This window comes from Bufo gargarizans, chromosome 3, assembly GCF_014858855.1.
Source record: "Bufo gargarizans isolate SCDJY-AF-19 chromosome 3, ASM1485885v1, whole genome shotgun sequence".
Lineage (NCBI taxonomy): Eukaryota > Metazoa > Chordata > Amphibia > Anura > Bufonidae > Bufo > Bufo gargarizans.
The window spans coordinates 386,617,194-386,629,959 of record NC_058082.1 but is presented as its reverse complement, the minus strand read 5'-3'; the positions used below and the strand labels follow the sequence as shown (position 1 = coordinate 386,629,959).

Here is a 12,766-nt window from a genome sequence, read left to right as displayed (position 1 = left end):
TGTGGCACAAATCTATAGTTATCACCCTCCCTGCACCCCTGCATGATTTTAGCCTGGTGGGAGGTGCAGGGGGGGTGTTGCGGGCGGTGAGGCAGGCGGGATCGCAATCCCCCGCCCGCCTCCCGCCGAATAATCGTTGGCTTCTAGTGACACCTTGGTATAAAAGGCTGACATCTGTGAATGGATGTCAGCCATTTAACCCTTTCCATACAGCGGTCCGTATGGACCGCTGTATGGAAAGAGTTAACAGTAAGATGCGGCTCCCTCCCTCTCCCATCGGGGGGCTGCTGTGCGTTTGCAGCCCCCCGATGGGAGAGGGAGAGAGCCCCCAGTCCTTATCCTTCCCCGTCTGCGAAGTTGTGGCCACAACTTCGCAGCAGGGGAAGGTTCCCATGGCAACAGGACACCTTCTCAGGCGTCCTGCTGTCCATGGTGCTGAACAGATCTATGCTAAAAGCATAGATCTGTTCATTGTAAGTAAAATACAGTACAGAACCCTATATAGGGTTCTGTACTGTATTATACAGACATCAGACCCAATGGATCTTCAAGAACCAAGTGGGTCTGGGTAAAAAAAAAAAAAGTAAGAAAGTGAAAAAAAAAAGTGAAAATCAAAAAACACATTTATCACTAATTAAAAAAATAAAATTCCCTACACATGTTTGGTATCGCCGCGTCCGTAACGACCTGATCTATAAAACGGTCATGTTACTTTCCCCGGACGGTGAAAGCCATAAAAATAAAAAAATAAAAACTATGAGAAAATTGAAATTTTGCCCACCTTACTTCCCAAAAAAGGTACTAAAAGTGATCAAAAGAGTCGCATGTACGCCAAAATAGTGCCAATCAAACAGTCATCTCATCCCGCAAAAAATGAGACCCTACCTAATCGCCCAAAAACTGAAAAAACTATGGCTCTTAGACTATGGAAACACTAAAACATGATTTTTTTTGTTTCAAAAATGAAATCATTGTGTAAAACTTCCATAAATAAAAAAAAGTATACATATTAGGTATCGCCGGGCTCTATAAAAATATCACATGAGTGACTACCGTAAAAAAAATAAAAACAGCAATTTTTTGTCATCTTACGTCACAAAAAGTGCAATAGCAAGTGATCAAAAAGTCATATGCACCCCAAAATAGTGCCAATAAAACAGCCATCTCATCCCGCAAAAAATGAGACCCTACATAAGATAATCGCCCAAAAACTGAAAAAACTATGGCTCTTAGACTATGGAGACACTAAAACTTTTTTGTTTTAAAAATGAAATCATTGTGTAAAACTAAAAAATAAATAAAAGTATACATATTAGGTATCGCCGCGTCTGTGACAACCTGCTCTATAAAATTATCACATGATCTTACCTTTCAGATGAATGTTGTAAATAGCAACAAAAAAACGGTGCCAAAAAAGCTATTTCTTGTTACCTTGCCGCACAAAAAGTGTAATATAGAGCAACCAAAAATCATAGGCAACAAAACTGCCACCTTATCCCGTAGTTTCTAAAATGGGGTCACTTTTTTGGAGTTTCTACTCTAGGGGTGCATCAGGGGGCTTCAAATGGGACATGGTGTAAAAAAAAAAAACAGTCCAGCAAAATCTGGCTTCCAAAAACCAAACGGCGTACCTTTCACTCTACGCCCCGCTGTGTGGCCGTACAGTAGTTTACGGCCACATATGGGGTGTTTCTGTAAACGGCAGAGTCAGGGCAATAAAGATACAGTCTTGTTTGGCTGTTAACCCTTGCTTTGTTGGTGGAATAAATGGTTAAAATGGAAAATTAGGCAAAAAAATGAAATTCTCAAATTTCATCCCCATTTGCCAATAACTCTTGTGCAACACCTAAAGGGTTAACGAAGTTTGTAAAATCAGTTTTGAATACCTTGAGGGGTATAGTTTATAGAATGGGGTCATTTTTGGGTGGTTTCTATTATGTAAGCCTCGCAAAGTGACTTCAGAGCTGTAGTGGTCCCTAAAAATTGGGTTTTTGTAAATTTCTGAAAAATTTCAATATTTGTTTCTAAAGTTCTAAACCTTGTAACATCCACAAAAAATAAAATATCATTCCCAAAATAATTCAAACCTGAAGTAGACATATGGGGAATGTAAAGTCATCACAATTTTTGGGGGTATTACTATGTATTACAGAAGTAGAGAAACTGAAACTTGGCAGTGTGGCGGGTGTGAGAACTGTTGGGTCATCAGGATCGCTAGAAATCGGGTTTAGCGGTCTGGCATTTATGATAGCCGATACTTCTGCCATGAAGGTAGTCAGGCTTTCATGAGTCAGCTTTGAAGATCCTTCTTGTAAGAAGATTGAGTCGAGGATTCTCCGTGCGATGCCTATCATCCTCTCCCAAGCACCTCCCATGTGAGAAGAGTGTGGTGGGTTGAAGGTCCAAGTACATTCTCGTTCACTGAGGTATCTTTCTATGTTGTTAACATCCAAGTTGGAAGAGAGTTGTAGTTCTCTTGCTGCTCCGACAAAGTTTGTGCCTCGGTCAGAACGAATGTGTTTGACAGGTCCTCTAATGGCAATGAAACGTCGGAAAGCATTAATGAAACAGGAAGTATCCATAGATTCAATTACTTCAATATGGACAGCTCTGATGGACAGACAGGTGAACATAATCGCCCAACGTTTCCCGTGCACACGGCCTCCCCTGGTTTGTCGGACAACCACAGGCCAAGGTCCAAACACGTCTAGGCCAACATTGGTGAAGGGTGGATCCATACTTAGTCGGTCATACGGGAGGTTTGCCATCTTCGGTGCCTGTGACATACCACGGAGTTTCCGACAGGTAACACATTTAAATATGCATCTGCATACACATCTTTTAGCTCCAACTATCCACATTCCGGCTGCTCTTAGAGCTCCTTCAGTAAACAGACGACCTTGGTGCTTTGTCTGTTCGTGGTAATGTTGCACGAGCAGAGTAGCTATATGATGCTGTCCAGGAACTATCACAGGATGTTTCTCTGCTAGGCCTACATCGGCTTCCATAAGGCGTCCACCTACCCTTAAGAGCCCATCTTCATCGATCACTGGGTCTAGTTTCCTTAAAACACTACCTTTAGGCACAGGTCTTTGGCTGACGACACAGTCGATTTCCGTAGCATAGGTTTCATGCTGTACAGCCTGGATAATTAAATTTTTTGACCGCTCTAGATCGAGAGCTGTGTAGACATGTTTACAATGATGCCAACCTCTACAGATATCTTTATCTGCAGATGAGGTTGCTTTGTACGACCGAGCAATGTGGGTCAGGCAAGTGATGGCACGGACAAGAGATCTCCAAGTAGAGAACCTACTGAATCTGTGGGATTTCAGGTGGTGCTCCAGAGTCTCCGTATGTAACACAGATACCTGAGGACGTATCTCAACATCAGCATGGGGGTCTACTAGTCCAAACATGGGCAGGTACCAGCGCTCTTCCGAGTCTCGAAGTACAGGTGCTAGCTCTGCATGACCATTCCGGAATATCTTTTCCATGAAGGTAAAGAAGTGATCTCTCATCTCAGGTTTGCTTCTTAGGTTGTGCCTGAGAGAGACAAATCGCTTGAAAACTTGCTCTCTATTGTTGGGTAAGCGTTGTCTTTGAGGTTTAAAGGGTAGAGGTGCAACCCAGCTTCTTGTTTCGTCCTGCACCATTCCCTCCTCAATTATATTTAGGAACAGTCTATCTTCGAATGACATCGCTATACGATTGTCTTCTTTAGTCTTGCGGAAGACTGTGGATCCCAGGTGGTCTTGATTGGCATCCCAGACGAAGTCATCGTAGGTGGGACCTGCAAAGGTACCTGGTGATGAAGTAATTTGAGGCAGTTCCTTGACAAAGAAGTGATTTTCGCATGGTTGGAGAAGAGATGGGCGTCCATTCTCAAGTGTACTGGTAAGCATGCTGTAGACAGTTGTTGGTTTGTGTACACCTACCAAACAGACTTCTCCTACAATGACCCATCCTAGGTCAAGTCTCTGGGCGTATGGAGCGTTGTGAGGTCCATTAATCTGCTGTCTAACCTTGTGGACCTGTAGGATATCCCTCCCGAGGAGTAATACTATCTGAGCCTCAGGATCAAGGTTCGGGATCAGGTGTCCTATACGCTTCAGGTGAGGCTGATGCGCTGCTACTTCTGGCGTGGGTATCTCGGACCTGTTGTCAGGAATCTGGTTACATTCCAGTATAGTTGGTAAAGGCAGACGCACTTGACCATCGCTGGACTCAACTATGTAGCCCTTCTTCCGGCTGTTTCCACAGTACCAGCACAAGTTCTTAGAGAGTAGGGGGCACCGGGTCCTTTGATGTCGAAGCTATCAAAGAAGGCAGACTTTGCTAACGACCTGTTGCTTTGATCGTCTAGAATTGCATACACTTTGATGGCTTTGCTTCGGTCGTCTGCTGGGTAAACCTTCACTAGGGAGATTTTAGAGCAGGATCTGCCTCCTCTGAGGTCTCTGCAAACCTCTTCACATTTAGAGGTAACTGCCAAAGTGTCAGTATTTGTGTCCTTCAGCTCCCCGCTTTGCTCTTGGGTTTTGGATGAAGCCCACGATGGTGGCCCAGGGTGTAGAGCTGTGTTATGGTTTGAGCTGTCACATTCGGCACACTTTGCACTAACCTCACAGTCCCTGGCGAAGTGCGAAGTTGACGAGCAGCATTTAAAACAGATGTTGTTCTCCTTGAGGAAGGTCTTGCGGTCTTCCACTGACTTTTCTCTGAAGGTTCTGCACTTAAGTAGAGAATGAGGCTTCCTGTGTAAGGGACACTGTCTGGTCGGGTCCTTGGGTTTGTCTCCTCCTTGATAGGAGCTGAACTCTTTATGGACTGCGCCTGTGGAAGAAACGTTAGTTTTGTGGACCTCCACCGTTGCTCTACGAGGTTTACTGAGTGAGGTGGTGACACATGACATCATGAAATCAAAGCTAGGATCATTTCTGATTTTTGCTTGTTCAGAGACAAAATCTACAAACACATTAAATGGAGGAAATGGTACATTGTAAGCCTGTTTATACCGAGAACCATACATGACCCACTTCTCTTGCAAGTTGTATGGAAGCTTCTGAACTATGGTATTCACACCTCTAGCAGTGTCAAGAAATGTCAATCCCACCAGATCCCCTTCTGCCTTTGCTACACTCAGTTCCATTAATAAGTCACTTAACTCTCTAAGCTTTGAATAGCCTTTGTTCACTATTTTAGGAAAGTCCTCAATTCTCTTAAATAAGGCGCTTTCTATGACCTCTGCTGCGCCATAAACCTCATTAAGTCTCTCCCAGACCCTTTTTAGACCAATGTCTGGATAATTTACATTGATGTCTCTAATCCTTCTAGCGTGTTCCGTGGACTCACTTCCCAGCCATTTTACCAGGAGATCCAGTTCTTCACTACAAGACAGACCTAAGTCTCTGATGGCATTTTGGAAGGAAGCTCGCCAAGCTCTATAGTTCTCAGCACGGTCGCTGAACTTTACAAGTCCCTTGTTGACCAGCTCACGTCGAGCAAGGAACCTGGCAAAGTCCATTGTGGCTTGATTGGCGGCTGGTGGTGTGTTGTCAGAGTGAATGTGTGGTGTATGGCCATACCTGTTGGAAGTCTCTGGTTTAATCCTGTCTGTGTAATACCGTTCTGAAGCAAAGGGCATCTCTCTTAGCAGGGGCGGATTTCTGATTCTCTGTTCTGGAGAGAAGTTGTTGTAGGCAGTTTCACTCTGATGTGTATTCTCTAGTCTGCTGCAAGGAGACCGATAGTCGACTTTCTGATGATCCAAATAAGCAGGTAGGCTTGGCTTGTCAACAAACCGCTTTGTATTAAGCTGTGGATCTGGGTCGTCGTCCGACTTGGAATGTTGATAGACATATTGTAAGGTACGCTGTTCTGGATCTTGGTATTCAACTTCTGGATGGACATTGCTGCGATGACTCTTGGTTTCCTGAAGTTCCGTGGCTTCTAGATACTCTGCTTCCGCTATGGCAGCTGCTGTCTCTTTATCTGCGGCCAGTTTTTCTAGAGTGGCTTCAAGTTGCGCTTTCTCTAGCTTTATCTGCACCTCTTGTTCTATGAAGCTGGCTTTTGCCTTTGCTGCTTCTGCTTTGGCGCGGGCAATGGTGGCAGCTTCTCTGATCGATGTCCTATTAGAGCCACTTATCTGAGACCTTGTCTTAATGGAAGATGCTCGACTAATAGACATGTTGCGACTGTTAGGAGACTTCTGCGATATCCGTAAGTAGGCTCTGCGTGGATAATGGCGGGCTCCGTATAGTCAGATATTCGGTGCGACTGTTAGAAGACTGTTGCGATATCCGTATGCAGGCGCCACGTGGATAATGGCGGCTCCGTCAGTCTGATCTTCAGAGCTTGTTCTCAGCAGTCATTTTACTGCTGTCTTTGGCAGTTATTCACTGAGCTTGTTCTCAGCAGTCGTTTCACTATACTGTCCTCATACACGTTAGCACGGTGTGTAATCTGACATGTAGCTAATCCTTTTTGTCCTCTGAGAGAAAAGAGACTGTTCCGCTTTAAGGTTCTCTTTATTGCTCGTAGACTGACAGGAAAGGGTGAAACTACAGAATAAAACAGTAGTATTTTAGAACATAAATACCATGGTATATGGCATAAAACACAGATTAACCTGCTATACATTCAGTATATGATATAATACAATGATAGTAATGAGCTATCAATACAAGAAACATAATACAATGCAGTAAATGGCACATAGATAGTGCTCTTACCGACTATGCTCAAAAACAGGCTGAATAACAGATGATGTGACAGGAAAGATGGTGGCTGTTTGCTGTACCAGCACAAGACTGGCAAGAACCAGGAACTACCCACAATGCACTGGGACTCCCATAATGCATAGAGAAAAACAGGCTGGGTGAAATACCTAAACTCATCAATAGATGGTGCTGTTACGACACAATGTAATGCAAATGAATTACAACAGTTAAAATGCCATGTCAACTGATAAAGAGACAGAAACAACTGGAACTGAATCTGGGGACAGAACAGTATCAGTCCCTAGACTATCTCTAAAAATTATAAACAGGAGCACAGCAATAACTAAATTAGTTCTTTAAAAAGTCTTGGGTGTAATCCACCTGAACCTGGAGCCTTGTTCACATTTACCGTTTTTAACTTAGCTTGGGCTATATCTACAGTTAGCCAGTTAAATATCTTATTGGATGTACTAACAGCCCTGGCACCACCGATATCAGCTCCTTTTCTTCATTTCTATATACAGAGCTAAAAAAAAACATTTAGTAACTCTGCCCTTTCCTTATCTTCAGTGACCAACCCCATTACCATTATTTAGTGGACCTACCTACTCTGACCTTGGTTTTTTAGCATTTCTACATTTAAAGATGTTTTGGGGATCTGTTTATTTCATACTCTAGGTCTGTACGAATCTGTCAATACCACATATGTATCTTTTATAGAATTTTTACACTGGAAAAACAAAAAAATGTAAACCTTGAAAAGAATAATTTTCTTTTTTGTATCCATATTCTAACCCCTAAAACCTTTTTTTATGTGTGTGGAGCTGAATCTCAATATTCAACCGGTCAAAAGACCGAAAATCCCTGTAGGGGCACTACTTTTTGCAACTTAAGACATATACTTTATTAGATCATTATTAAAATATTGGTTTCTAATAAACCATAACCCCACAACACTAAAACTCAGTTACTGCGCTGGTTTCTTAATTGCTTATTTTTCTATTCCCCTCAACAATGTTGCAACAGAAGTGCGAGTGGCTACTCATTATACAGTATATGCAGTTGAATATTGAGGTTTACCTCCCAAGGGTCTCTACTAGGGCCCATATAGTAGTGTTGTGGAGTTGAATGAAACGGAATGCACCAAAATGCATTCCGTACCGTTTGGTTGCATCCCAATCACAGACAGAAAAATGCTGCAAGCAGCGTTTCTGTCCGCGATGTGGTGCGGAGCAAGACGGATCCGTTCTGACACACAATGTAAGTCAATGGGGACGGATCTGTTTTCCGGACATAATAGAAAATGGACTTTCAATGGTGTTCATGACGGATCCGTCATGGCTATGTTACAGATAATACAACCGGATCCGGATTCATGACGGATGCATACGGTTGTATTATTGTAACGGATGCTTTTTTGCAGATCCATGACAGATCCGCAAAAAACACTAATGTGAAAGTAGCCTTAGGATTCAGCAATCTGAAACATGTAGACCTGACTGTGGGGTTCCTGTTTTTGGTATTAAGGATTTTATAAAGATTTCAATACATTTTAACATGTTTTATCAATCTCTTCTTATAAAGCCCCATTTCATATGCCCTACAGTATTAAGAGTATATAAACACACTAACGATCATTTACAAAGACCGTGTTTTTATGCCAGTCTTTTTTCCCCTTTGCACTGCCGGACGACTCATCTTATGAAGAGGCTGCACGCCCCTGACTGAAAAGGTTTTTGCTTTTCTTTTACTCCTGTTTTCAGGCCTAAAATAGAGTACATTTTTCAGAGCTGAAGTTCCGGCCCTGGCCTGGCCACACCCTCACTACTCCCAAGCGGCTAGGATGGCCTGAAAATTTACAAAATATTGTCGCATGGACATTTTAAAATTTTGCGCCATGTTTGCCACTTGGGTGTGGCGGGGGCCAGGCTGGGTCCTGGATCCTGAAAGATTGATGTTCTTATGATCTTACAGCAGCGCAAAGGGGGACTCCAAGACCAGTGTAAAAAGCCAGTAAATGACCCCCATGTGATTCAAATGTATGGACTGGATTTTTTTGTCACAAAAATATATGTAGCTAAATGTCCATGGATTCAAAATTTGAGCTCTTTGGAAGTGACGGATCTAAAAAAGTGATACACTGGCAACATGTGTCTGCCGCTGCCCTGTTATCCTAGGCAGGCGTGGCCTTCGCTCCATTCATTCTGTGCGTTTCAGTCAACATTCCATTTTGGAGGCGGACACCAAAACACTGCCTGCAGTGTTTTGCTCTCCGCCTGATCAAGCAGAGCCAAACGTCCTGGCACACAATGTAAGTAAATGGGGACGTATCAGTTTTCTCTGACACAATCTGGCACAATAGAAAATGGATCCGTTCCCCATTGACTTTCACTGGTGTTAAAGACGGATCCGTCTCCGTTCATGACTGATGCATGCGGCTGTATTATGGTAACAGAAGCGTTTTTTTGCAGATCCATGACGGATCCGCAAAAACGCTACTGTGAAAGTAGCCTAAGGTGCTTAACAACCCTCCTATTTATTTTGGGCTGTTTGTTCCACCCTCTTGCCTTTAGGAATTTCAGTGTTTGCTAGTCTTGGTGAAGGTGTGTTTTCTCTATCTGTGCACACACTCTGCCTGTTTATTGACACTGCCCTGACCTCTGACATGTTTTATGGATTCACTTGCATTTAGTTTTCCCTGACCTCGGATTTATTTTACATATACATGCGAATTCTGCCTGCTCCGACCTTGGCCTGTTTCCTCAATACGAGTATTGCCTGACAACTCGGTGTCTCTGACTCCTGAGAGTCAACTGCCAATTACCCAGGACTATTCAAAGAGGTAACAGCCTGGTGGATCCCCTGCATCAAAGACCAGAACACTGTGTAGGAGTTAGGGCTCTTTCACACCTGCGTTCTTTTCTTCCGGCATCTCCGGCATAGAGTTCCGTCGTCGGGGCTCTATGCCGGAAGAATCCTGATCAGTTTTATCCTAATGCATTCTGAATGGAGAGAAATCCGTTCAGGATGCATCAGGATGTCTTCAGTTTAGGACCGGAACGTTTTTTGGCCGGAGAAAATACCGCAGCATGCTGCGCTTTTTGCTCCAGCCAAAAATCCTGAACACTTGCCGCAAGGCTGGATCCGGAATTAATGCCCATTGAAAGGCATTGATCCAGATCCGGCCTTAAGCTAAACGTTGTTTCGGCGCATTGCCGGATCCGACGTTTAGCTTTTTCTGAATGGTTACCATGTCTGCCGGGATGCTAAAGTCCTGGCAGCCATGGTAAAGTGTAGTGGAGAGCAGCATACTTACCGTCCGTGCGGCTCCCGGGGCGCTCCAGAGTGACGTCAGGGCGCCCCACGCTCATGGATGACGTGATCACATGGCACGTCATCCATGCGCATGAGGCGCTCTGACGTCATTCTGGAGCGCCCCGGGAGCCACACTGCTCCCCCGCTCCCCACTACTACTATGGCAACCAGGACTTTAATAGCATCCTGGCTGCCATAGTAACACTGAAAGTATTTTGAAGACGGATTAGTCTTCAAATGCTTTCAGTTCACTTGCGTTTTTTCCGGATCCGGCGTGTAATTCCGGCAAGTGAAGTACACGCCGGATCCGGACAACGCAAGTGTGAAAGAGGCCTTAAAGGGTGAAAATAAGGTCATCACCAGGATAATGCCTTAGGACTTGCCCAAAGTCAAACTGGTTAGTTGGTAAAGTGTTTCCATATCCACTGTCCATTCTAGAAGGCTGTATGAACACAGTCGCAGCAGTGAAAGACTTGTTTTAAAACAGTTTTTATTCGTTTGGTTATCAAACAAATAATGATAAAGGAAAGTTCTTTTCCCGAATATAACCAAACATAAATAGTTGGCAAATTGTAAAAAAAAGACTGAAGCAGTGAAAGACTTTTGTAGCCATATCTACTAGTTTGGAGTTTTGTAATAACATTTGTACTTGAAGAGAGCAATATATAAAAAAAATTGCAGTAGAATAATATAATGAATAGGTTCCCCACTGATCAAAAGAACAAGGATCCCGTTTCTCCCTGTATAAATGGAGAAGCAGTCAAACATGCTCCATTCATCTCTATGAGGCTGAGAGATATAGTTAAGTACAATGCCCAGCAATCTCTGGCATCCCTGTAGAGATGAATAGATTGACTGCCAAAAACAACAAAAAAATACAATGTCCGTAAAGATGCTGCTAAATGCTACTTGCAAAACTGACCCAAATAGAATAATGTTGAAAAAAGCAAGCTTTTTGAATTGCTGAGGTCCCATCATCAGACATGGTTTAACACAAAATGTGAGAAGTTACATATTTATACAGAAAAAGACATAGAAATCATGTTGTATATGAAACTAAGATTCCACAGTAGTTGATATATTTTAATGTCTAACTGAAAACATAATGAGATCGCAGGCTTTCGACACTACTCAGGTATCTTAGGCTACTTTAACACTCGCTTTTTTGGGCGGATCGGTCATGGATCTGCGAAAACGGATCTGTTACAATAATACAACCGCATAAATCCGTCATGAACAGATCCTTTTGTATTATCTATAACATAGCCAAGACGGATCCGTCATGAACTTCATTGAAAGTCAATGGGAGACAGATCTATTTTCTACCTGGATCAACTTGCAGGATAACAGGCCGAACTGGATGGATAAATGTATTATTTCTGCCTTAATCTGGTACGATAGTAACATTGTATATGTGCCAGAAAACTGATCCGTCCCCATTGACGCCCCCCCCCCTTCCTCCCTCAATTGTTTTAATACATTGGTGGCAGTGTGCGGCCTCCCCTCTCCCCCCCCCCCATTGGTGGCAGCGGAGTTCCTTAGCAATAGTAGAAGTATCGTACTTACCTGCTGGCTGCTGCGATGTCTGTGTCCGGCCGGGAGCTCCTCCTACTGGTAAGTGACAGGTCTGTGCGGCGCATTGCTGTCACTTACCAGTAGGAGGAGCTCCCGGCCGGACACAGACATCGCAGCAGCCAGCAGGTAAGTATGATGCTTCTACTATTGCTAAGTAACCATGGCAACTAGGACTGCAGTAGCGTCCTGGTTGCCATGGTTACCGATCGGAGCCCCAGCGATTAAACTGGGACTCCGATCGGAACTCCGCTGCCACCAATGATCGGGGGGGGGGGGGGGGGAGAGGCAGCACACTGCCACCAATGTATTAAAACAATAGAGGGAGGGAGGGGGGGCCGGGGGAGGCCGCACACTGTGCCACCAACGTATTAAAACAATAGTGGGAGGAAGGGGGGGCGCACACTGCCACCAATGTTAATGCAATAGAGGGAGGGAGTGCCGCACACTGTGCCACTAATGCTATTACTACAATAGAGGGAGGGAGGGGGGCGGGGGCGCACTGGCCACCAATGATATTCAAACTGGGGAGGGGGGGGGGGTCTGCCCCCTGCTGCCTGGCAGCCCTGATCTCTTACAGGGGGCTATGATACGCACAATTAACGCCTTCAGGAGCGGCACCTGAGGGGTTAATTATGCTGATCACAGCCCCCTGTAAGAGATCGGGTGCTGCCAGGCAGCAGGGGGCAGTCATGTACACAGTTTGTAGTATATTCTAACTAGAAGCGTCCCCATCACCATGGAACGCCTCTGTGTTAGAATATACTGTCGGATATGAGTTTTCACGATGTAACTCATATCCGTCAGTATATTCTATCAGAGGCGTTCCCATGGTGATGGGGACGCTTCAAGTTAAAATATACCATCGGATTGGAGAAAACTCAGATCCGATGGTATAAAAGGGACTCCAGACTTTACATTGAAAGTCAATGGGGACGGATCCGTTTGCAATTGCACCATATTGTGTCAACGTCAAACGGATCCGTCCCCATTGACTTGCATTGTAATTCAGGACGGATCCGTCAGGCGGACACCAAAACGACTTTTTTCATGTCCGTGGATCCTCCAAAAATCAAGGAAGACCCACGGACGAAAAAACGGCCACGGATCACGGACCAACGGAACCCCATTTTGCGGACAGTGAAAAAATACTG

At 44.3% G+C, this 12,766-nt stretch overlaps 1 protein-coding gene across 8 annotated transcripts in view; it reads left to right on the top strand.

Moving 5' to 3' along the window:
* NAV1 (neuron navigator 1) overlaps positions 1–12,766 on the top strand; it is a 482,667-nt gene that overhangs the window by 246,030 nt on the left and 223,871 nt on the right. The gene's annotated exons all lie outside the window — the stretch shown is intronic.